General features: G+C 42.1%; 1 pseudogene; it reads right to left on the bottom strand.

The window, feature by feature from the left end:
• Positions 1-2,133: 2,133 nt before the first annotated feature.
• On the bottom strand, positions 2,134-22,442 carry LOC149820891 (phospholipid-transporting ATPase 2-like; annotated as a pseudogene).
• Between the last annotated feature and the right edge of the window lie 411 nt (positions 22,443-22,853).

The raw sequence follows: 22,853 nt of genomic DNA, 5'->3' as shown, positions 1-22,853 counted from the left end.
AAATCTCAATTTTGCCAAGTTTTCCTACAAAAAAACCCTGATTTTAAAGGTGTAACTTTAATTTTAGGGGTATTTTGGTCATTTTGACCCCAATTTCGAATTTCAAACTGTTTTCCACTGAATTCCCTGCATTTACATCATTTCAAATATCAAGGAAGCATGATCATAGGGTTTATATCCAATTAAATCCAATAATTTCACAATATTATTGGAAAATCTTGGAAAAACCCACATATTTGAGTTAACTTTATTTCAAGTTTGGCAGGAACATTCAAAAGAAGGAGCTGAAGTCTGCAAATTTCTTTCATTTCCTTTATTTAGTGATGTAATAATGTAAATTTTGGAATAAGAGAGTTAATTTCCTGCTTAGACTAGGATGCATATCATATAGTTTGAATTTATGCAATATCCTGCTTATATGATTCATGCATTTTATTTCTAAAGCACTATGGATGTTCACGAATGGCACGTGCACCAACTCTTAGGGAGTTGATGAACTCGGTGGAGTCCATATTTACGGCCTAGTCGGAATATGGACGAGACCCAGATCCGTCATCTTTCTACTAGTCACATAGAGCCTACACTCTTAGGCTATCTTAAAATGCACATCATATTTCCAAAGTTTTCAAAATCATGTGCATCAAATCAACTAAGTTCTGAACATATTCATGGCCACAGTCAGAATATGTGAAGGATTTATTTGGACTTAATGCACATTTTCCAACCAATCCCTCAGAAAATCTTTTCAAAGGGCATTCATTTACTCATGTCATTTGCATCATGAAATCATTGATTTTCTCAAGATTTTCTCAAGAAAACTTCATTCTTAAGAAATCGATTTCTCAAGAAACTCTAAGAATTTTTCAAAATCGGTTTTCCAAAGACAAGTTTTTCCACAGTTTTCCCTGGAAAATGATATTTTCTTAAGAGATTCAAAAGAGTTTTCCAATCTTTCTTCAAGATCAAAATCGATTTCCAAGTATTTCAAGGGTAAAAAAATTCCTAGGATTTCAATTTCCCAAGTTTTGAATTTCCTTCCCCAATGAGTTTTCCTATAAATTTTCCATTATTTTCCTAAGAAAACTCTCAAAGTCCAAGTTTTCCTAAAAAGTATTTCCCTTTTCAAAGGTTCACTTTTTTTCAAGAATCACTTCCATTTTCCCAGGATTTTCAACTATTCCTGATTTTCTCACATCTTTATAAGCTTTCTCATGTTTTCAAAAACCCTTTTTATCTGAGTTTCCTGAGAAATTGACCCTTTTCCTGAGAGATTCTTTCCAACTCCAAATATTTTCCAAGCATACATCATGTTTTCCCAAGCTGCATTTTCCAAAATCTCATAGCACATGCCTGAATTCTTTGTGCATTTAGGATAGAACATAACTTTGATAATTTAACTAAGTCAAGCATAGTTTTGGTCCTTGGTTCGATTACCCCTGTTAAAGACGGCAGGAACGGTCGAACCTCGTACCGATAGGTCGAGCCCCATCCCATGGATTTTCCCGCAATTTTCAAAAACGGAGGCGAGTATTTCAAAAGCAATTTCCAAAATCCGGTCAAGTTTGAAGCGCGAAAGCGTTTCCTCTTTCTCTCTTCTGCAAGGAAGGGAAGACGGGGAAAAATTTCGCGATGATAACAGCAGTGAAAAATTATGTTGATTTAAAAGACCGAATGATGAAGATGTGAAGTTTCAATAACATCGCTCCAGTCCAATGATAGCTCATCTCTAAATGATATACATTTCAGTTATGACAAAAAAAATGAACATTTATGTAATGGATGTCATTTCTGTAGTGATATATATTACAGTAGGTGCCGACAAGCAAAAGGGCAAAAGAAATAATCAAGATACATGATATTATATAGTGAATAGATTCAGACAAATATATACAGCAGAATGCATTAATTCTAGGAATGTAATTGAAGCAAAAAGGAAATAAGGACCATAACATTCATTGGATAACGGCAGCAGAGTGATTTTACATAAAGTTGATAGCAAACCATTTTCTCTTGCAGATCAAATTCAGTAACAATAGCGAATTACCTTCAGCTCCACCAGTTTGGCTAGTCACGAAAACCTCTTATCTTTAGTAGAGACCAGAGGGAACTTTTCTGTTTATTCCCAACTCAGTTTCATCGCCTGTATGTACAGCTCCATCCTATACTTCTCAAATAACACTACTGTAGCAAAGCATTAATGATGGTTAAGAAGCATAGATCATCATCAATAAAATGGAGAAAACAAACACAAATTTACATCAAATCTTATGACATCCCTGTTGGATGGAGGGCACTCAATGGCACCTTCAATCTTGTGCAAAAGGTCAGAATTAATCTCAGAACATGCAGAAGGTATGACTCTTGTCATTCAGGTCTATTTCACTATCAGGTGCTGCAATTTCAACATAGCATACACCATGTGGGTCGAAAGTTCTAATTAAAACCAGATCACACGACACTTCATCATTCTCATACGACAAGACCATGTTGTCAACATGAACATCTTGAGCTTGGATGCACTTCTTGATTCCGTGACATACAACCCATGCTTCTTTCTTATTTGCTTTCTTGTAAGAAAGATATTGATTGTAATCATACCCGATCTCTTTAATAACAAATACTGCAAATATGAAGATAAGTGATCTCCTGGTACTTCAAGGATAATAAGTAACCAGGTTTGGAAGCACGCAATCAATAAAGAAGTCTTTGACAACAAATTTAAAGTAAAGACTAACCTTCCATTAGAGATTTGGCGAGGCAAGTCTGCCATGCAAGAACTTCATGATAACTTTAGCAAATTACAAAATAAAATCTACAGGTGGGCTGAGAGACTCTTCCTTTCGTTTTTGCAGGATTCCGATTTGCTTGAGCTCCATTGGCTGTAGCAGCCACAACACCATCAGGAGATCTGGAAATTATAGAAAAGATACAAAGTTAAGACACTGTTTGTCTCATAAAAGAGTTTTTATCTGACCGAGACCCAGTTCCAATGCAACATGGTCATTCGACCAGCAGAATATTGAATCCACCCAATGAAGTATCCAAAGCAAATGCCATCCCCTTTGACTGTGACCCTCCAGCTGGGAATAATTGCAACTCAGAGAAGTTACCCGAACGAGGATCCTCAATTTATCCAGTGCTGTAGCCATTTGTCCCATATAATTCGCAATATTTGACATACTTAGAAGTAGATACCAATGTTTCAGCCAGAGTTTTTCTGTAATTTCTCTATCCCTTGAGACAGAACGTCTTCAGCATGTTGAAATGATTGCTTTTAATACCTGCAAAAAAATCATTTTTTTTTTACAACATTCTAGATTAGAAGTTAGAGCATGAGCCAAACACGATTCCCCCTTTTTTTTTGTCTATTAACAAGGTAAAGCTTATCCCAGCCCTCTCAGGCTTTTAAAATTTCTTCTTTATATCATGCTCTGCCTCACAATTCTGGATTTTGATTCAGATGTTCACTTGATCTGATTGTTATTTGATAAAACGTGGAATTGGAGTCAGCACAGTCCTAGTCCCGTATCACCAAAGAGTTGGATCACAGCTCCAAGAGCCAACATTCAATGCTTCTCATTGGATTCGCATAGCATCCGCCGATACATGATAGGGAAGCACTTGAACTTCCTCTTTACATCCTTCTGCTCCATCGAAAAACCTTTCACTAATGACCTGGAACAAAAATCAGAGTCATTGGCAATAAACATACATCATCATTTGGTGCCGGATGTTATGACTAGTGTGTTTTTACTGCAACAGAGTGTATGAAATGAGTGTACGTTGTCAGGTGGTGACAGCAAAGTGGGTGAAATGAAGTGGATAGGCGCAGAAAGGTGGGCGTGACTGCAGAGAGGTGAGAATTGCTTCTAAGTTTTAATGAACAATACCATTTGCAGAATATGGATGCAAATGGCTGTAGTAGATGTGGGGTATGGATATCCGGAATTTGGCTGGAAGTTGTAACCAGATGTTTTGAAAAAGTGCAGCAATGGCTTCATTGTCCCTTATAAATAGAGACCAAAAATCAGAGATTACTTCCTGCTCTCTTATCTGATAATCTCGAATCGCTCCATAAGGAGAACCAAATTACAATACCTGAATAGTTATTCTTTCAACAAGATCTTGATCCGATTAAGATTCAGATTGTCAAGGAGAGGGTTGGGATCAATATTGAATGTTTTCTCAAGCTATCTCTCTCAAGCCTCATCTTTCTCTTAGTAAGATTCCTTCAACATCAGTTGATTGACCGACAGTGATCTCATGACAGTGTAAGGGATACAGAGGATGCAGAGAAAATGACGCAAATTACAGATATTCAAAGAAAAAAAAATGCATTTAGTTTGACATCATTCACTTACCTCAAATTTCCCACACATCAATAGAAACAAATAATTGGACTCTCGCTTGAAGAATGAGTCTTTTTGGCATTTAGCCGAAACCTTAAAAGATTTGGTCTATGGAAATGTACACATTAAAAGACAATGCTGACTATGACGATCTTAAAAAGCAAAATTTCATGGATAAAACAAAAGACAAAATCAGAAAATGCATAATACAACTGATAATATACATGGAACATAGGGATAATGAACAAACACATTGACCTCTTAACCGACAAAGAGGTGTGCGAATGAGGTTTGCATTTATACTGCATCAATCAGGAAAACACGATATATATATATATATATATATATATATATATATATATATATATATATATATATATATATATATATATATATATATATATATATATATATATACATATATTTATTTATATTTCTACACAGTAAATCTAATGAACCCAAAATCCCATATATGAAGAGATTGCAATCCTGGATTGTGGGTTTAGTACTCACTACTAGAAGCTGATCCTACAGGATATACAACATAATCAGATTCTATCTTGGTGTCAATGTGCTGTGGATGGTCAGGGTCCAACGCTCCGTCAGTCCAGTTCTGCCGATGTGGTACTGTCTGACCTCTGATCTTAAGAAACCGAGGGCATGGTGCTTAATCGTGGCCTTGATCACCCCCATCAGAAATGCTTTTGAATGTCGGCTGTGTGACACAAACTAAGTAACTCATTGTTTGTACTCAAGACACCAGATGATGCAGAACAACTAAGAACAATGTAATCATACGATCGGAGGTAAAGTCCAGTAGACAAACGACATTAGTGGGTGAATCAACAGAGATATCAAGATGTTAACATTAATTGACCATATACAACGCAGTACATAAAACAAAACAGAGAATCTGAACATGAATCGGACATTTAGAAGGAGCAATAATGTAAGACCCGCAATTTTTCAGAAAATATCTGAATAAAATTCATGAGGCATTTACCGGTAAAAATAGCATTTCTTCTCAGAATGCAAAACGAATCAATTCCTGCGAGCCAGTTATACTTAGGATATTCGTTGAATCGCGAATATATGATCAAACACTCTGGAAGCCATAACTTCCTACCTAAACGAAATCAATAGATTCGTACGAGCCAACTTTCTTAGTTACGTCAATACGAAGAAAATGGCGTACTCAGAATTTTTCGGAAAAAAATCGCCGGAAACCCAAAATTCTTGCGGGACCCACAGAAATATTGGTGGGACCCACAGAAATATTCCTCAAAAAATATCTGGTGGGACCCACAAAAATATCCCATGGAATATCCAAGTGGGCCCCACACCAAGGAACCTCTTGGAATTAAAAAGAAGCCAAGGGGGTAGAAGGGGCATGAGAAAATCCAAGAGGAGGTGGGCTTGGGCTATAAATAGCCCTCCCCACTCTCTCTCTTCTCATAAAAATCGACCCCCCCTCTCTCTCTTGCCTTCTCTCTCTCTCCTAAACCTCCCCTATCTAGCCTAGCCCACCTGAGCCCACCTGACCTGGTCTGAGCCTGCCTGACTTAGCCTGAGCCTGCCTGACCTGGTCCTAACCCACCTGACCTGGGTCTGAACCCACTTGACCTGGTCCAAACCCAGTTGACTTGACTTGAACCTAGTTGGGTTTAAAGTCAAAGTCAAAGTCCTTTTTGGTCCAGATTCCGGTTTGGATTTCTGAACCCAGACTTAGCCTACTTGAGCTGAGTTCGAACCTGCTGAACCCAGTTGACTTGGATCGAACCCTGTTTGGTTCAAACCACTTAGGTTGAGTAGCTTGACCTACTCTACCTCTTTCCCAACTAAGTCAGCTTCATCTGACTTAGTCTGACCTCTCGAAGGAAGGCTCGAAGCCAAAGAAGCAACCCGGAGCCGTTTCTTCCACGATTTGAAGTAAGTTCGCTTCGTTGATCAATCTCTCTCAAGTATTTGACTGTTTGTATATAGAATATACTTTCTGAAGTAGTATCTTGCTTTAGTTCTTGATTGAGCCCTTTTTGGACACTTCGGTGTTCACCCGCTCGTCTCGTAACTATCGTCGGATATATCTATGTTCAAACACGCAGTATATGCGTTCTTCAAAATGGTATCTCGCTTTAGTTCTTGGTTGAGCCCTTTAGGACACTTCGGTGTTCACCCGCTCGCCTCGTAACTATCGTTGGATGCGGATCTAGGTGTATATCTGCTGATTCTGCCGACGCGTCTTATATCGCACAGGCTATGTAATTTACCTTTGCCGTCGCGTCGTACGATGCCAAGGCTCCTGCTTTCTGCAATGTCTTTACTTACGCCGTCGCGTCGAACGATGCCAAGGCTTCTGCTTTGTTATATATGTAGAATATTTCGTTCAGTTACACACCCTGAACAATAGTATATGCATTTCTTTACGCCGCCGCTGTATAAAGCACAGGCTTCTGCTTATACTACATATATAGCGCATAAATGAGCGTTCAAATGAAGATCAAACTCCAAATCGCCCATGCGATTCCTTGACCGCTCCTCGTTCAAGATTCTGCTTGACGAATGAAGCCCCTATTGGAAAGGCTTCGGTTTTTGGCAAAATGCTCTTTACGTAATGACTAAGTCAATTTCGTATGGCCTGGCTATGGCCAAGGGTTCCTGCAACCTTGATGGATGCAAAGTACGCACAACGGTGCGCATCCATTTCCCGAATTAAGCGTGGCGATTTCCTACCAAAGAGGGGAGATGCCGCTGAAATGGATAAAAGAAACGCACGCTTTCTCCGTAAAAGAGAGGAAGTGCTGCTGAAATTTCTGAAGAATCTATGAATAGCTCAGAAAGAACGTAGCAGGATACTCTGACATATAACAGAGTGCTACCCAGTTCATGGTTTGCCCTCTACAACGTAGAAGGGTTCGTCGCACCACTGCCGGTAGAGCAGGGGAGGTGCTGACGAAATGGTTGGCAGAAGAGCTACCGGAACCAATGGAACGACATAATGATGTCCGTTGATGGAACGATGCCAGATCGGCTCGTATCCTTGTGCCTGCAAGGGCACCTTGCTCGTAAGGGCCGCTGAGCCGGAGTAGAGGTTGCGCCTTGGCTAGGTTTGGACTCGTTGCGTAAAAATACGCCGAGTAGCCGATCTATTTAGATCGAGTCATATGCATGCTCATTGAGAACGGTTACACAACCAGACTCGTAAGGGCTGATGAGCCAGAGTGTGTTGTTTCCACCCAAAGAGGTGTGATGCTCGTGGTGGCCGAAGTGCCAAGAGCGGTGTTCTGCATGTATATGAATAAGACTTAAGGTCTCACATACCCCGCGGTTGAAAATCGTGTTAGGGGTACCCCCTCAGTAATGACTGTGTTGGGGAAGACTGAATGGGGTCGGGTACATACTCCCGTAGTGCTGAAAGCACGGGCTGCCTAAATGGCATGCAGATTCTGTCCAAGTAATTGTAAGACTGGCAGACCCCTTCAGGAATTATGCTCACTGTGGAATGATAGTGATGGTACAGCCTTGAGTGACATGTATTTTACTTTGGACCTGATAGAGTCCACGATGGCCTCAGTCACTCATGGGTTTTGGGGTCGTGGTTATCCTTAAGATCTAAGGATTGAACCCAACTACTGCAAGTAGAGGATGCATCCGAATATGGGCCTAGTAGGATTCTCCCAGTTGAAACACACTGCCCTACTATGGATAGGGTCAACAGGCCTCTGGGGTATCTAAAATACATAGAATAATCAACCCCCAGAACGTCGCGTTGATGCCCGGACAATAGCTCTACCTGCGTACCAAAGGCGGGAGCGGTTAATTATCAAACAATGCATTAGTTCTAGGTACAGCGATGTTTTGAATGTATGAGTGGATGACGTGTTGAGTCAGTCCTGCATAACCTTTGTGAAGGTGTCATGTTCGGTATACTACTGGACCGACTGGGCAAAGACCCGTGTTGTATTCGCACGACTAAGCGAAGCTCGAGGAGTTGTCCTTAGATGCGTGGGATACGGATGTGCCAAGTATGAAGACTTGAGCTAGACATCACTTTGAGACCCGGAAGAGGTCATGGCTAAGTCGTGGAGACTTATGCGGCTATTCAAATCACAGCTATTGAAAAGGCTTGCTCTAAGTCATGAAGACTCGAGCGGATGTTCAACTCATAGCCCTGAGGAGGCTCCTGCGATATACGCTAAGTCTTGGAGGCTTGAGCGTCGTTATTGCGCATTGCGACCCTGAGTGGTCATTATCGTACTTGAGTTGAATGGTTACATGATTGCATGCTTACCAGACCATCAGTGGTTCTGACCCCGTTTTATGGGGATTTCAGGTGTTGGACCTGCGTGGCGATATGCGGAGCAAGGCGGCATCGAGTTCCAGGGTTTCTCTAGACAGAGTTGTACTGCTTCCTTTTTATTGAACCTACACTGCTCTCCTAAGCAGTAGTGTTGTAATAAACATATGTTTTCGATAAAATGGAACACTTTGGTGGTCAATGAGTTGCTTGGCCATATACCTGCAACGTGCTCGGAGTTTTCTAAAACTGACGACTCATTATCGTCTGATTCCGCTGCTAAAAGCTTTTCTAAGTTCCGCTGCAAAGAAAAAAAAAAAAAAAGAAATTCATGAAAATTTTAACTTAGCTTTGTTTTGGAAATCCGGGGCGTTACAGAATTGGTATCAGAGCATGAGTCTGAGAAACCTGGTTCAAGATCCGTCATGGTACCGATATCGCACTGTAAGTATATGTTTTTATACTTTTGTTCTGATCTGGGTGCATCTTTGTATAGATGGCAACTCATGACTCGCGTGGATATTGCTATCGCTGCAAGGTCATGCACGATGAGTGGATATGCCCGTATGAAGTCCAAGACTGCCAATATTGTGGCGAAGATGGGCATTCCGCCAACGAATGCCAAAGGAAATATACCGCCGATATGGGTCGGCGGGCTTCAAAGAGTCTCAGGGATGAGACTTCGCGTGTCAGTGGACCGCATCACTCTAGTGTTGGGAGCAACCATACCCCAACATCTTTTGATGAATTACCAAGGCTGAGGGATTTTGATTTGAACTTCCCTGCGGAGGTCTATCACTCGCCAAGCTACCATCCGGCATCACACACGCCGAGCTTAAATGGCAGGAACAAAAGAGGGGATTCTTTCTGTTCGCCAATCATTATTCCAGACTCCCAGAGTCTTGATCTTGCTGACTGGGAAAGTGGACTGGAGTCTCTCATATATCCCCAGTATTCGCTTGCTAGTGCGGAAGTGCCGCCCAAGCCAAAGCTAGTAGTGCCTGCACCAAGGCCATGTGGCAATAGATGGACCTTTTGGAGTTCGTCTTCATCAAAGAAATCCAAGTCTTAAAGAGACTGGTGGTGTTTTGGAGTCATTAGACTCATGTATATAGTTTCTCAACGCCTAAAGTCTGCCAGTGCGGCATGACGTTTTGTTTAAGGCGATGCTTGTGTAAATGTGATGTATATTAAGTAAATAAAGCTTTTACTTCCTCATATACATCGAGAAACTAAAAACAAGTGCTTGTGTGTGCATAGATAAATGGCTCCTACGACGAGGAGAACCATACCAAGCGAGGAGTCTCATACGCAAGGATTCCTGTTGGAGACACTCAACAACCTGGTTACCGCCATCCGTGAAACGAGGCCAGAACCAGTCGCACCACGAAACAAGCACCTGGGAGGAGTGACTTATGAGAAGTTCCTCAAGCTTGACCCACCAGTTTTCATTGGCAGAGCCGATCCTGAACTCGCGGAGAGTTGGATCGAAGAGACAGAACGTGCCTTCTCAGTACTGGGAGTACCAGAAGAGAAGAAGACCAACTTTGGCACGTATCGATTAAAAGATAATGCACGGAAGTGGTGGGATACCACTAAACTTATCCAGTTCTCACAAGTCGAAGTCATTCCTTGGACTGACTTTCGGAGGACTTTTATGGATAACTACTTCCCGTTGCATTCCAGAAACAAGAAAAAGATGGAGTTTCTGGAGTTGGAACAGGGCGGTATGAGTCTAATGGACTATACCACCAAATTTCAGAATCTAGAGCGCTACTGCTCTCGATTGTTCGAAACAGACCAAGAAAGGGCCGACAAATATGTGAATGGTCTGCGCGAAGGGCTGCGATCTCGAGTGATAACAAGCATGCCTTCGACCTTTCAGGCTGCGGTAGCAACAACTTCAAAAATCCAAGAGGACTGGGCACGATCTAAAGTGATCATAGCAAAGAAGCCCATAGTGAATGGTGGGAATCGTAAAAGGACATTCCCAAGTGGCCAGGGTTCACGACAACCCTTTCAAAAGAAAAAGTTCCAAGGAGGGAACAATACTCAACAAGTCGTGAGGCCAAGACAGAACACAACTCCGAATGGTCAGCAGTCCAACTTCAGCTGCCCAAGGTGTCGTATGAACCACCCCGGAAAGCCATGTCCTCGTGACATTGGTGGGTGCTTGTATTGTGGCAAGATGGGCCACTTTATAAGGGATTGCGCCAAGAAGGCTGCAGATGAACAGAGGAGTAATGCCGGATCTGCCGGACCCTCTCGACCAGCACCACAACGTTCTCAGTTTCAACGACCTCCACCTAGAGTAGAACAAAGGCCTGCTGCAGGTCGTGTATATGCTGTAACGACTGAACAAGTCGAAAATGGTGACCTGATTGAAGGCACCGTACCTGTTAATGGACATGCAGCTTACGTCTTGTTTGATTGTGGTGCTACTCATACGTTTATCTCTGACGATTTCACCGAACAACTCCACGCCTCGGTGCAACCGATTGATAAAATGATCGAAGTATATAACCCGTTGGGTTCACGCACCAAATGTATCCGGTGTGTGAAAAATTTGGATATTGAGATAGCAGGTCAACACTTGCCTACCGACGCCATCCTGATCGATATGATACAGTACGATGTCATTCTGGGAATGAATTGGTTGGCTCAGAATAATGCCAAGATTCTGTGCTGCGAGGGCAGGGTGATTCTATCTCGACCCAGATTGCCTAAGATGGAGTACCGGTTATCCAAACCAGTTCCACAGAAAAGGCTCATATCAGCACTTAAGGTACAAAAATACCTTAGGAAGGGTTGTGTGGCCTTCCTGTTGAGTCTCTCGGTGGAAAAATCCAATGACCAAACCCTTGAGAGTTTGGAAGTGGTGCGGGAGTTTCCCGATGTGTTTCCTGAGGAATTGCCAGGACTTCCGCCACTTCATGAGGTTGAATTTGGAATTCAATCCTTACCTGGAACAGCGCCGATATCCAAAGCCCCGTATCGAATGGCGCCAGCTGAACTCAGTGAGTTGAAGTGTCAGTTGGAAGAACTGATGGAACAAGGGTTCATCCGTCCGAGTGTATCACCGTGGGGAGCCCCGGTACTGTTTGTAAAGAAGAAGGATGGATCCCTTCGGTTATGCATCGATTATCGGATGCTTAACCAGGCAACTGTTAAAAAATAAGTACCCGTTGCCTCGGATTGAGGACTTATTCGATCAACTCAGAACAGCGAGGGTGTTCTCCAAGATCGACCTCAGGTCTGGGTACCATCAGCTCAGAGTAAAGGAAGAGGATATACCCAAGACTGCCTTCAGAACGAGATACGGCCATTATGAGTTCGTAGTAATGCCCTTCGGACTCACTAATGCGCCTGCTGCCTTTATGGATCTAATGAACCGGATATTCAGACCATATTTGGATAGCTTTGTCATCGTCTTTATTGATGACATTCTCGTATATTCTGAGAACAAGGAACAACACGTGGAGCACTTGAAAATCGTCTTGAAAACCCTTCAAGATAACCAACTCTATGCTAAGTTTTCAAAATGTGAATTCTGGCTAGATAAAGTGATGTTCCTTGGTCATGTGATCTCGAAAGATGGAATCGCAGTAGATCCTGCGAAGGTGGAAGCTGTGATGGACTGGAAGCAGCCAGAAAATATCACTGAGGTTCGTAGCTTCCTTGGACTTGCCGGATATTATCGGAAGTTCATACAAGACTTCTCCCGAATCGCCGTACCGATGACGAAATTACTTAAAAAGGGAGTCAAGTTTGAATGGACTGACGAGTGTAAGGAGTGCTTTGAGGTTCTCAAACAGAGGCTTACCACTGCCCCTGTCCTTACCTTACCTTCTGGTCAGGGAGGCTTCGTGGCATATACCGATGCCTCAGGAACAGGTCTGGGTTGTGTGTTGATGCAGCATGGCAAAGTAATCGCCTATGCATCACGACAGTTGAGGGTCCATGAGAAAAACTATCCAACCCACGACTTGGAGCTTGCCGCGGTAGTGTTCGCGCTTAAAATCTGGCGACACTACCTGTATGGAGAGAAATTTGAGGTCATGTCGGACCATAAAAGCCTAAAATACCTCTTTTCTCAAAAAGAACTCAATATGCGGCAACGGCGATGGCTGGAATTCCTCAAAGACTATGAATTCACGCTTTCCTATCACCCTGGAAAGGCGAATGTTGTAGCAGATGCCCTTAGTCGCAAGACTGTTGGCACTCTGGCCAGCCTAACCGGACAATGGAAGTTGATGGAGGATTTCGTCAAGTGGAAGCCATTTTTGGCTGATTCAGGTAGAATCCAAATGTCATGTTTGACGATCCACATTGAGTTCCTCGATCGCATCGTAGCCGAACAGTTCAAGGATCCCCAGTACTTGGAATTAAAAGCTCGTGCTGAAAAAGATGATACTTTCTTCCATTTGAAAGAAGATGGAGGAATATGGATGGAAGAAAGGATTTGGGTTCCAAATAACCCTGAGCTAAGACAGGAAGTACTCCAGGAGGCCCATAGTAGCAAATATACTATCCACCCTGGGGGTACGAAGATGTTCCGAGATTTGCAGAGAAAGTACTGGTGGAAGGGTATGAAGCGTGATGTGGCTACGTTTGTCTCGAAGTGTTTGATCTGCCAGCAAGTTAAGATCGAACATCAGCGCCCTGGTGGAAAGATGCAACGGATCGAGATTCCAGAATGGAAATGGGAAGGCATTACGATGGATTTCATCGTTGGATTGCCTCGATCCAAGAGACAACATGACTCAATATGGGTGATCGTGGACAGACTCACCAAGTCTGCTCATTTTCTGCCAATCAACACTCGATACTCAACTGAACGATTGGCGGAGATCTACATTCGGGAAATCGTTAGACTCCATGGAGTGCCGATTTCGATCATATCTGATCGTGACCCGAAGTTCACCTCTCACTTTTGGGAGCAGCTTCAGAGAGCCCTGGGGACGAAACTCAAGTTCAGTACAGCATTCCATCCCCAAACAGATGGGCAATCAGAACGAACCATACAGACTCTTGAAGATATGCTCAGAGCCTGTATGCTGGAATGGAAAGGTGATTGGGATTCCCACCTAGCGTTGGCTGAATTTGCTTATAATAATAGCCACCACGCTAGCATTGGGATGGCGCCGTATGAAGCCTTGTATGGACGACCCTGTAGATCACCGATCCATTGGGGTGAAGTGGGTGAGCGAACCTTGGACTCGCCCATCGTGTTGCAGCATTATACTGAGCAAGTTCACATGATCAGAAAGAAGCTACTGACTGCTCAGAGTCGACAGAAGAGCTACGCCGATCAGCGGCGTAGGGAACTCACTTTTGCGGTTGGAGATAAGGTTTTTATCAAGGTCTCTCCAACCAAGAGTGTGTTTCGTTTTGGAAAGAAGGGGAAGCTCAGCCCCAGATTCGTTGGTCCCTTCGAAGTTTTGAGCCGGATCGGAGAGACTGCCTACCGAGTAGCATTGCCACCACAATACGCGCAAATACATGATGTATTTCACGTATCAATGCTTAGAAAGTACGTTCATGATCCTTCTCACGTTATTCAACATGAAGACATTGACATCCGAGAAGATATGACGGTAGAAGAAAGGCCAGTGGAGATCATGGACCGACGGGAGCAAGTGCTAAGAACGAAGGTCATTCCACTTGTTAAAGTGAGGTGGCAGCATCATGGAATCGATGATTGCACTTGGGAGCCCGAATCGGATATGCGGGATAAATATCCTGAACTCTTCACCTTGTACTCTTAGCTGAATTTCGCGGACGAAATTCCTTTAAGGGGGTAATGATGTAAGACCCGCAATTTTTCAGAAAATATCTGAATAAAATTCATGAGGCATTTACCGGTAAAAATAGCATTTCTTCTCAGAATGCAAAACGAATCAATTCCTGCGAGCCAGTTATACTTAGGATATTCGTCGAATCGCGAATATATGCTCAAACACTCTGGAAGCCATAACTTCCTACCTAAACGAAATCAATAGATTCGTACGAGCCAACTTTCTTAGTTACGTCAATACGAAGAAAATGGCGTACTCAGAATTTTTCGGAAAAAAATCGCCGGAAACCCAAAATTCTTGCGGGACCCACAGAAATATTGGTGGGACCCACAGAAATATTCCTCAAAAAATATCTGGTGGGACCCACAAAAATATCCCATGGAATATCCAAGTGGGCCCCACACCAAGGAACCTCTTGGAATTAAAAAGAAGCCAAGGGGGTAGAAGGGGCATGAGAAAATCCAAGAGGAGGTGGGCTTGGGCTATAAATAGCCCTCCCCACTCTCTCTCTTCTCATAAAAATCGACCCCCCCTCTCTCTCTTGCCTTCTCTCTCTCTCCTAAACCTCCCCTACCTAGCCTAGCCCACCTGAGCCCACCTGACCTGGTCTGAGCCTGCCTGACTTAGCCTGAGCCTGCCTGACCTGGTCCTAACCCACCTGACCTGGGTCTGAACCCACTTGACCTGGTCCAAACCCAGTTGACTTGACTTGAACCTAGTTGGGTTTAAAGTCAAAGTCAAAGTCCTTTTTGGTCCAGATTCCGGTTTGGATTTCTGAACCCAGACTTAGCCTACTTGAGCTAAGTTCGAACCTGCTGAACCCAGTTGACTTGGATCGAACCCTGTTTGGTTCAAACCACTTAGGTTGAGTAGCTTGACCTACTCTACCTCTTTCCCAACTAAGTCAGCTTCATCTGACTTAGTCTGACCTCTCGAAGGAAGGCTCGAAGCCAAAGAAGCAACCCGGAGCCGTTTCTTCCACGATTTGAAGTAAGTTCGCTTTGTTGATCCATCTCTCTCAAGTATTTGACTGTTTGTATATAGAATATACTTTCTGAAGTAGTATCTTGCTTTAGTTCTTGATTGAGCCCTTTTTGGACACTTCGGTGTTCACCCGCTCGTCTCGTAACTATCGTCGGATATATCTATGTTCAAACACGCAGTATATGCGTTCTTCAAAATGGTATCTCGCTTTAGTTCTTGGTTGAGCCCTTTAGGACACTTTGGTGTTCACCCGCTCGCCTCGTAACTATCGTTGGATGCGGATCTAGGTGTATATCTGCTGATTCTGCCGACGCATCTTATATCGCACAGGCTATGTAATTTACCTTTGCCGTCGCGTCGTACGATGCCAAGGCTCCTGCTTTCTGCAATGTCTTTACTTACGCCGTCGCGTCGAACGATGCCAAGGCTTCTGCTTTGTTATATATGTAGAATATTTCGTTCAGTTACACACCCTGAACAATAGTATATGCATTTCTTTACGCCGCCGCTGTATAAAGCACAGGCTTCTGCTTATACTACATATATAGCGCATAAATGAGCGTTCAAATGGAGATCAAACTCCAAATCGCCCATGCGATTCCTTGACCGCTCCTCGTTCAAGATTCTGCTTGACGAATGAAGCCCCTATTGGAAAGGCTTCGGTTTTTGGCAAAATGCTCTTTACGTAATGACTAAGTCAATTTCGTATGGCCTGGCTATGGCCAAGGGTTCCTGCAACCTTGATGGATGCAAAGTACGCACAACGGTGCGCATCCATTTCCCGAATTAAGCGTGGCGATTTCCTACCAAAGAGGGGAGATGCCGCTGAAATGGATAAAAGAAACACACGCTTTCTCCGTAAAAGAGAGGAAGTGCTGCTGAAATTTCTGAAGAATCTATGAATAGCTCAGAAAGAACGTAGCAGGATACTCTGACATATAACAGAGTGCTACCCAGTTCATGGTTTGCCCTCTACAACGTAGAAGGGTTCGTCGCACCACTGCCGGTAGAGCAGGGGAGGTGGTGACGAAATGGTTGGCAGAAGAGCTACCGGAACCAATGGAACGGCATAATGATGTCCGTTGATGGAACGATGCCAGATCGGCTCGTATCCTTGTGCCTGCAAGGGCACCTTGCTCGTAAGGGCCGCTGAGCCGGAGTAGAGGTTGCGCCTTGGCTAGGTTTGGACTCGTTGCGTAAAAATACGCCGAGTAGCCGATCTATTTAGATCGAGTCATATGCATGCTCATTGAGAACGGTTACACAACCAGACTCGTAAGGGCCGAAGAGCCAGAGTGTGTTGTTTCCACCCAAAGAGGTGTGATGCTCGTGGTGGCCGAAGTGCCAAAGAGCGGTGTTCTGCATGCATATGAATAAGACTTAAGGTCGCACATACCCCGCGGTTGAAGATCGTGTTAGGGGTACCCCCTCAGTAATGACTGTGTTGGGGAAGACTGAATGGGGTCGGGTACATACTCCCGTAGTGCTGAAAGCACGGGCTGCCTAAATGGCATGCAGATTCTGTCCAAGTAATTGTAAGACTGGCAGACCCCTTCAGGAATTATGCTCACTGTGGAATGACAGTGATGGTACAGCCTTGAGTGACATGTATTTTACTTTGGACCTGATAGAGTCCACGATGGCCTCAGTCACTCATGGGTTTTGGGGTCGTGGTTATCCTTAAGATCTAAGGATTGAACCCAACTACTGCAAGTAGAGGATGCATCCGAATATGGGCCTAGTAGGATTCTCCCAGTTGAAACACACTGCCCTACTATGGATAGGGTCAACAGGCCTCTGGGTATCTAAAATACATAGAATAATCAACCCCCAGAACGTCGCGTTGATGCCCGGACAATAGCTCTACCTGCGTACCAAAGGCGGGAGCGGTTAATTATCAAACAATGCATTAGTTCTAGGTACAGCGATGTTTTGAATGTATGAGTGGATGACGTGTTGAGTCAGTCCTGCATAACCTTTGTGAAGGTGTCATGTTCGGTATACTACTGGACCGACTGGGCAAAGACCCGTGTTGTATTCGCACGACTAAGCGAAGCTCGAGGAGTTGTCCTTAGATGCGTGGGATACGGATGTGCCAAGTATGAAGACTTGAGCTAGACATCACTTTGAGACCCGGAAGAGGTCATGGCTAAGTCGTGGAGACTTATGCGGCTATTCAAATCACAGCTATTGAAAAGGCTTGCTCTAAGTCATGAAGACTCGAGCGGATGTTCAACTCATAGCCCTGAGGAGGCTCCTGCGATATACGCTAAGTCTTGGAGGCTTGAGCGTCGTTATTGCGCATTGCGACCCTGAGTGGTCATTATCGTACTTGAGTTGAATGGTTACATGATTGCATGCTTACCAGACCATCAGTGGTTCTGACCCCGTTTTATGGGGATTTCAGGTGTTGGACCTGCGTGGCGATATGCGGAGCAAGGCGGCATCGAGTTCCAGGGTTTCTCTAGACAGAGTTGTACTGCTTCCTTTTTATTGAACCTACACTGCTCTCCTAAGCAGTAGTGTTGTAATAAACATATGTTTTCGATAAAATGGAACACTTTGGTGGTCAATGAGTTGCTTGGCCATATACCTGCAACGTGCTCGGAGTTTTCTAAAACTGACGACTCATTATCGTCTGATTCCGCTGCTAAAAGCTTTTCTAAGTTCCGCTGCAAAGAAAAAAGAAAAAGAAAAGAAATTCATGAAAATTTTAACTTAGCTTTGTTTTGGAAATCCGGGGCGTTACAAATAACATTCAAGAATGGAAGTAAGGAATCATATATAACAAGTCATTAAAATAAAACTGAAGCCAGACAAACATTCAAGAGTCTGCAAAATTTTTAAAGGGATTCAAAAACAGATGTTGGAATCTTTGCGTTCCATTGCTATTGCACGAGGAGGCATTGGGATTGCTACAGGCAATCCAATACCCATCTCTGGTGCGTTAATGGGGGTTAAAAAACTGAAGGAATTGAAGGATAAATCATTAAAAAAAATGAAATAGGATTAATACAGGAATGAAATCGAAGTTCAGGGGAGAACAAATGGATCGACCATCAGTATGTGAGGAAGTATTTAAAAAAAGGAAATTCATAGGAATAATCGCTAGAAATCAAGGTGCAGATGAAAAATCATTTGAAGATTTAAAAATCGGACTATAAACAATGTGCTAAAACTAGTGAAAATCAAAGAAAAATCGTTAATAAATGATAAAAGAGAGAAGGGAAAATGAATGACAACTTATCTTTGTCTTGCACGGTTATGAAGAAGGAAAGAAAGGGATTCTCTTCTTCCCTCTTGCGTGGAACTCCTTGGGTCTAGAAGAAAGGGGAGGATGAGGGAAAAGGGCGATCGTCGAGAAGAAGGAAGAAGTGGGGTGTTGATGCATGAACATGGAGAGGTGAAAAGCGGATCCGTGAAGGAGAAGAAAATGGAGGAGTGATAACGGGTCGATACATGAAGAGGAGGGCAATGGGGAGGTGAAAACGGATAGTGAAGGAGGAAATGGGGAGGTGAAGAAGCGGTACGTGAAGGAGAAGAAGAGGAATGTACAGGAAAGGGGAGGGGTGAAGACGATCGATGGGGAGGACCCTTCTGGAAGGTAGCCTGCGAGAGAGGGAGAAAGGGTTTCTGTGAGAGAGAGAAAAAAACTTTGTAACCTTTAAAGAAAACGCGATTTTTTTCTTTTTTTCATAAAAACCCTTCTGTTTTAAAGATTTTCAAATGGCCGACTCTTTTTCAAAAGCTTTTGCAAAAACTGTTTTTAGTTTGAAAGATTGTTTTTCAAAAAAAGAGTTTTTTTAAAGTCTGGATTTTGTTTATTTTCTATATATTTTATTTATTTTTGTTCTTTTCTTCACTTTATATACATTTTATGATATTTTTGAAAACAAAACTCTAAAACTAAGAATTTTAAACTAATTTTATAAAATTTCAAAATATTTATATATAAAAAAAAGGGTTTTTCTAAAAAATCAAGGTTATTTTGAGAAAATTTCTTCACAAAATGGGTTTGGACCCAAGTTTTGAGAAAATGTTCGAGTTTTTGAAACTCGAATCGAGAAATACAACATGATGGATCCAAACGGATGTCGGATGGATTATCCAAGCTATTTAAAAACTATTTTTGGTATTTTCTGTAATTTTAATTTAAAATTTGGACAACGAGACTCAGATTTGGATCTGGACAATGGATCCAGATCCGAAATCAAATTTAAACATATGAACTGAATTTAATTTCAATAAAACTTGAGAAATGAACTGGAATTTAGATTTGAAATGAATTTAGGGGCAATAAGGGAATATTTAAAAGATTTTGAAAAATTTGGGGTGTTCACGGTATTTCATTTCCCGGTCAGGTTAAGGGTTAAACCTGAGCCTCATTCTGATGAGGTATTTCATTTCCGATCAGGTTAAGGGTACAAACCTGAGCCTCCTTTGATGAGGTATTTCATTCCCCGGTCAGGTTAAGGGTCAAACCTGAGTTTCGTTTCTACACGAGGTATTTTCCGTCCCATCCAGGTTAAGGGCAAAACCAGAATCTCACTTCCTTTTGAAGTAAAATTTTCTTCTTTATTCTTCACTTCATATCTACCATTTTCATCAGGGCTAATTTCTTCATACCCAGTCAGATCCTTCAAACTGGGGCATTTTTATGGCCAAAATTTGGTGTGTTTTCTTTGTCACTAAGCTCGTCTTCAAGCCGGCTTAGTAGCAAAGAGGGGCATCTGTAAACACCCCAAATTTTCCACATCAATTCTCAAACAATCCTCCTCAGGCAGTGCCAACCCTGTTAGGCCAGTGTAGGAGTCAAACCTCGAGTTAGTTTCAGAAAATTACCATTTTACCCATTTTCATTAGGAAAATTACCATTACCCCTAGGTCATCCCGAACCCCAGTCAGTCGGAGTCAACTAAGCTCATTGGTTAGTTCAGAACATTTAGAATATCAGTCATTTCAAATTCATTTGAGCTCACAGAGAGAAAGTCATTTTCATTTCTGATCATTCCTGTCAAAATGGGATCATTTCTTCAGAAATGAGCTCATTTCTTGCTCAAATCCAAGCCAATTGTCTCTGAGTCAGTCATACTCCCCAGAGTCTAACTTGAGCTCACCAGAAGTTCAAGCACTCCAGTTTCAGTTCAAAACCATTTCCAAGTGTCTAGGAGCCCATTTTAGTCCATTTCAGCTCTTTCAGCTGAAATTGAGTTGAGTTTAGCCAATTGAGCTAGTGTTCGAGCTTCGATTTTAGTTCATGTCAGTGTTATTGACCTTTTTTTTTAGCTCAAAGCCAGCTCAAGTTCGTAATTCACTTCACTCCAGTGACCATTCCGTACCCTTTCTTTAAAAATGGCAACTTTTCTTGAAAATTCAGTCGGAAAGGTCAGTTGAGTCAGTGCCTGGTCAGTTCATTTGAGTTCTGAAACTCTAAAACCCTGCTCAATCTAGCTCATCTCAGTTCAATCCAGCTCGAACCCCAATTTTCAGTGTCACTCTGACCCAGTAGAGTCCCGAAAATCATTTCTTGAGCTATTTTACAAATTTTATCAATTTTAATGCTTTTTAAACTGATACAAGTGTCAATCGGGGTCTGACATCCAAAATTCTTTATTCAAGGTTAGCATTTCGCATAGCATTTCATGTCATTTCTCATCATTTCAAATCATTTCATAACATTTCATCACATTTCATTTCATTTCATTTTCGAAGTCCAGAACTCCAGTTTTATATATTTCAATCCAGATTGAGTTTTAAAAGTTTTCAGAAATCATTTTCAAACCCCGGGTTTCCAAAATTGACATTTTTACCCCCGAGAGTCTAAATTTGGAAATATTTTCTCAAGAAAAATAATTTGTATTTATTTCAAACTCAAATTTTTAAATTCTACATTGGATTTGCTTCGCAACGGGGTATTGAACTTCAAAATCCGAGCTCATTTCAAAAACTGCCAAAAATAGCCCGTTTCGTTTGGAAATATTTTCTTGAGAAAAACAATCTGGATTTCTTTCAAAATTAAATTTTCAAATTCTACACTGGATTTTCTTCGCAACGAGGTATTGAACTTTAAAATCCGAGCTCATTTCAAAAACTGCCAAAAATAGCTCATTTCATGTGGAAATTTTCTGAAAAGACTACTTTACCCCTCTAATCATCAAAATGAATTTCAAAAGTGGAATTTGGACCCGCTCTGAGATGGCCCACTCATTTACATTTCTGTTTTATTAAAAAAAATATTCTTTTATTCCTTTCAATTTTCTTTTTATTTGTTCATTTTTGTTATTTTTATTTATTTTGCATTTTAGAGAGGTGGGACCCACAAGGTGGTCACCCAAACCTCCAGCCCCCTCTCCCTTCCTTCCTTCCCTTTTTCTTTTTCCCTTTCTTCTTCCTTTCTTTCCTTTTCTTTTTCTTCTTTCTTTCCTTTCTTTTCTTCCCTTCTTCCCTTTCTTCCTTCCTTTCCCTCTTGCCCAGCCATTCACGTAAACTTCTTTTGGGCTTTCTTTTCATTAAGCCTAGGAAGACCTAAGTATGGAATGAATTAGACCCTAAGTTATCAAAAGAAAAAAAGAAACAAGAGAAAAACCTACGACTCCTCTTCCCCTTAACGCCTCTCTCTCTCTCTCTCTCCCTTTAGCTCTTTTTTTTTTCTCTCCTTTGTTGCTACAGCCATGGAGGTTACAACACTCTTCCTCCATCAATAGCAACTTCAACAAGGCACTTCTATCTTCAGTTAGTTCCAGCCGGTTCAAGCCACCATCATTGCTTGCAGCCGATCTACCAACCTTGAAGGCACCTCCTCCAGCCTCTCATTGCAGCATCACACAGTCACCTCCAGCAGGGCGGCTTCCTTTGTTTCAGCAGCTATCACAGCACAACCACCTTCAGCCGGTGCAGCCACCTTTGCTCCAACACCACCACTTCCAGCCAGTTTGTCCACGTTGAAGCATCCCTCTTCTTCGGTTCAGCCAAAGGCAGTGTAACCTCCAAGAAGCATCCAGCAGCCCTTGACGCCATCTACAACGAGCCCCACTACCTTCAACCCTCCTTCAAACTCAAGGTGAGCCCACATGTTCCATTACCTTACTAATTTTTTTTAATTTTGAGAAGCTCTTTCATGTCAATGCTATACAAGAGAGGCGATTCATCAGTTCGGTGGATAGAATCCCTCCTTTTAATAGCAAACATTAATGAGTATGTATCTCTCTAATCTTTTTCTAGTTTTATGCTTAGTTTTAGATGGATTTCATATTTTTTTATATTACATTCAGTTTATTTCATCATTTTATGCTATTTAGTATTGTTTTATTGAAATACCATTGATGGCACATTGTTTTGATTTTAAGCATCAGTCCAATTAATATTTCATATAATTATTTTCGTTCAAAATGTCTAAAAAAATTATTCGTGAATACTTATGTCTGTTTT

This window comes from Nuphar pumila, chromosome 12 (assembly GCF_984573655.1).
Source record: "Nuphar pumila chromosome 12, dmNupPumi1.hap1.1, whole genome shotgun sequence".
Classification (NCBI taxonomy): domain Eukaryota; kingdom Viridiplantae; phylum Streptophyta; class Magnoliopsida; order Nymphaeales; family Nymphaeaceae; genus Nuphar; species Nuphar pumila.
This window is presented reverse-complemented; position numbering and strand designations above follow the sequence as displayed.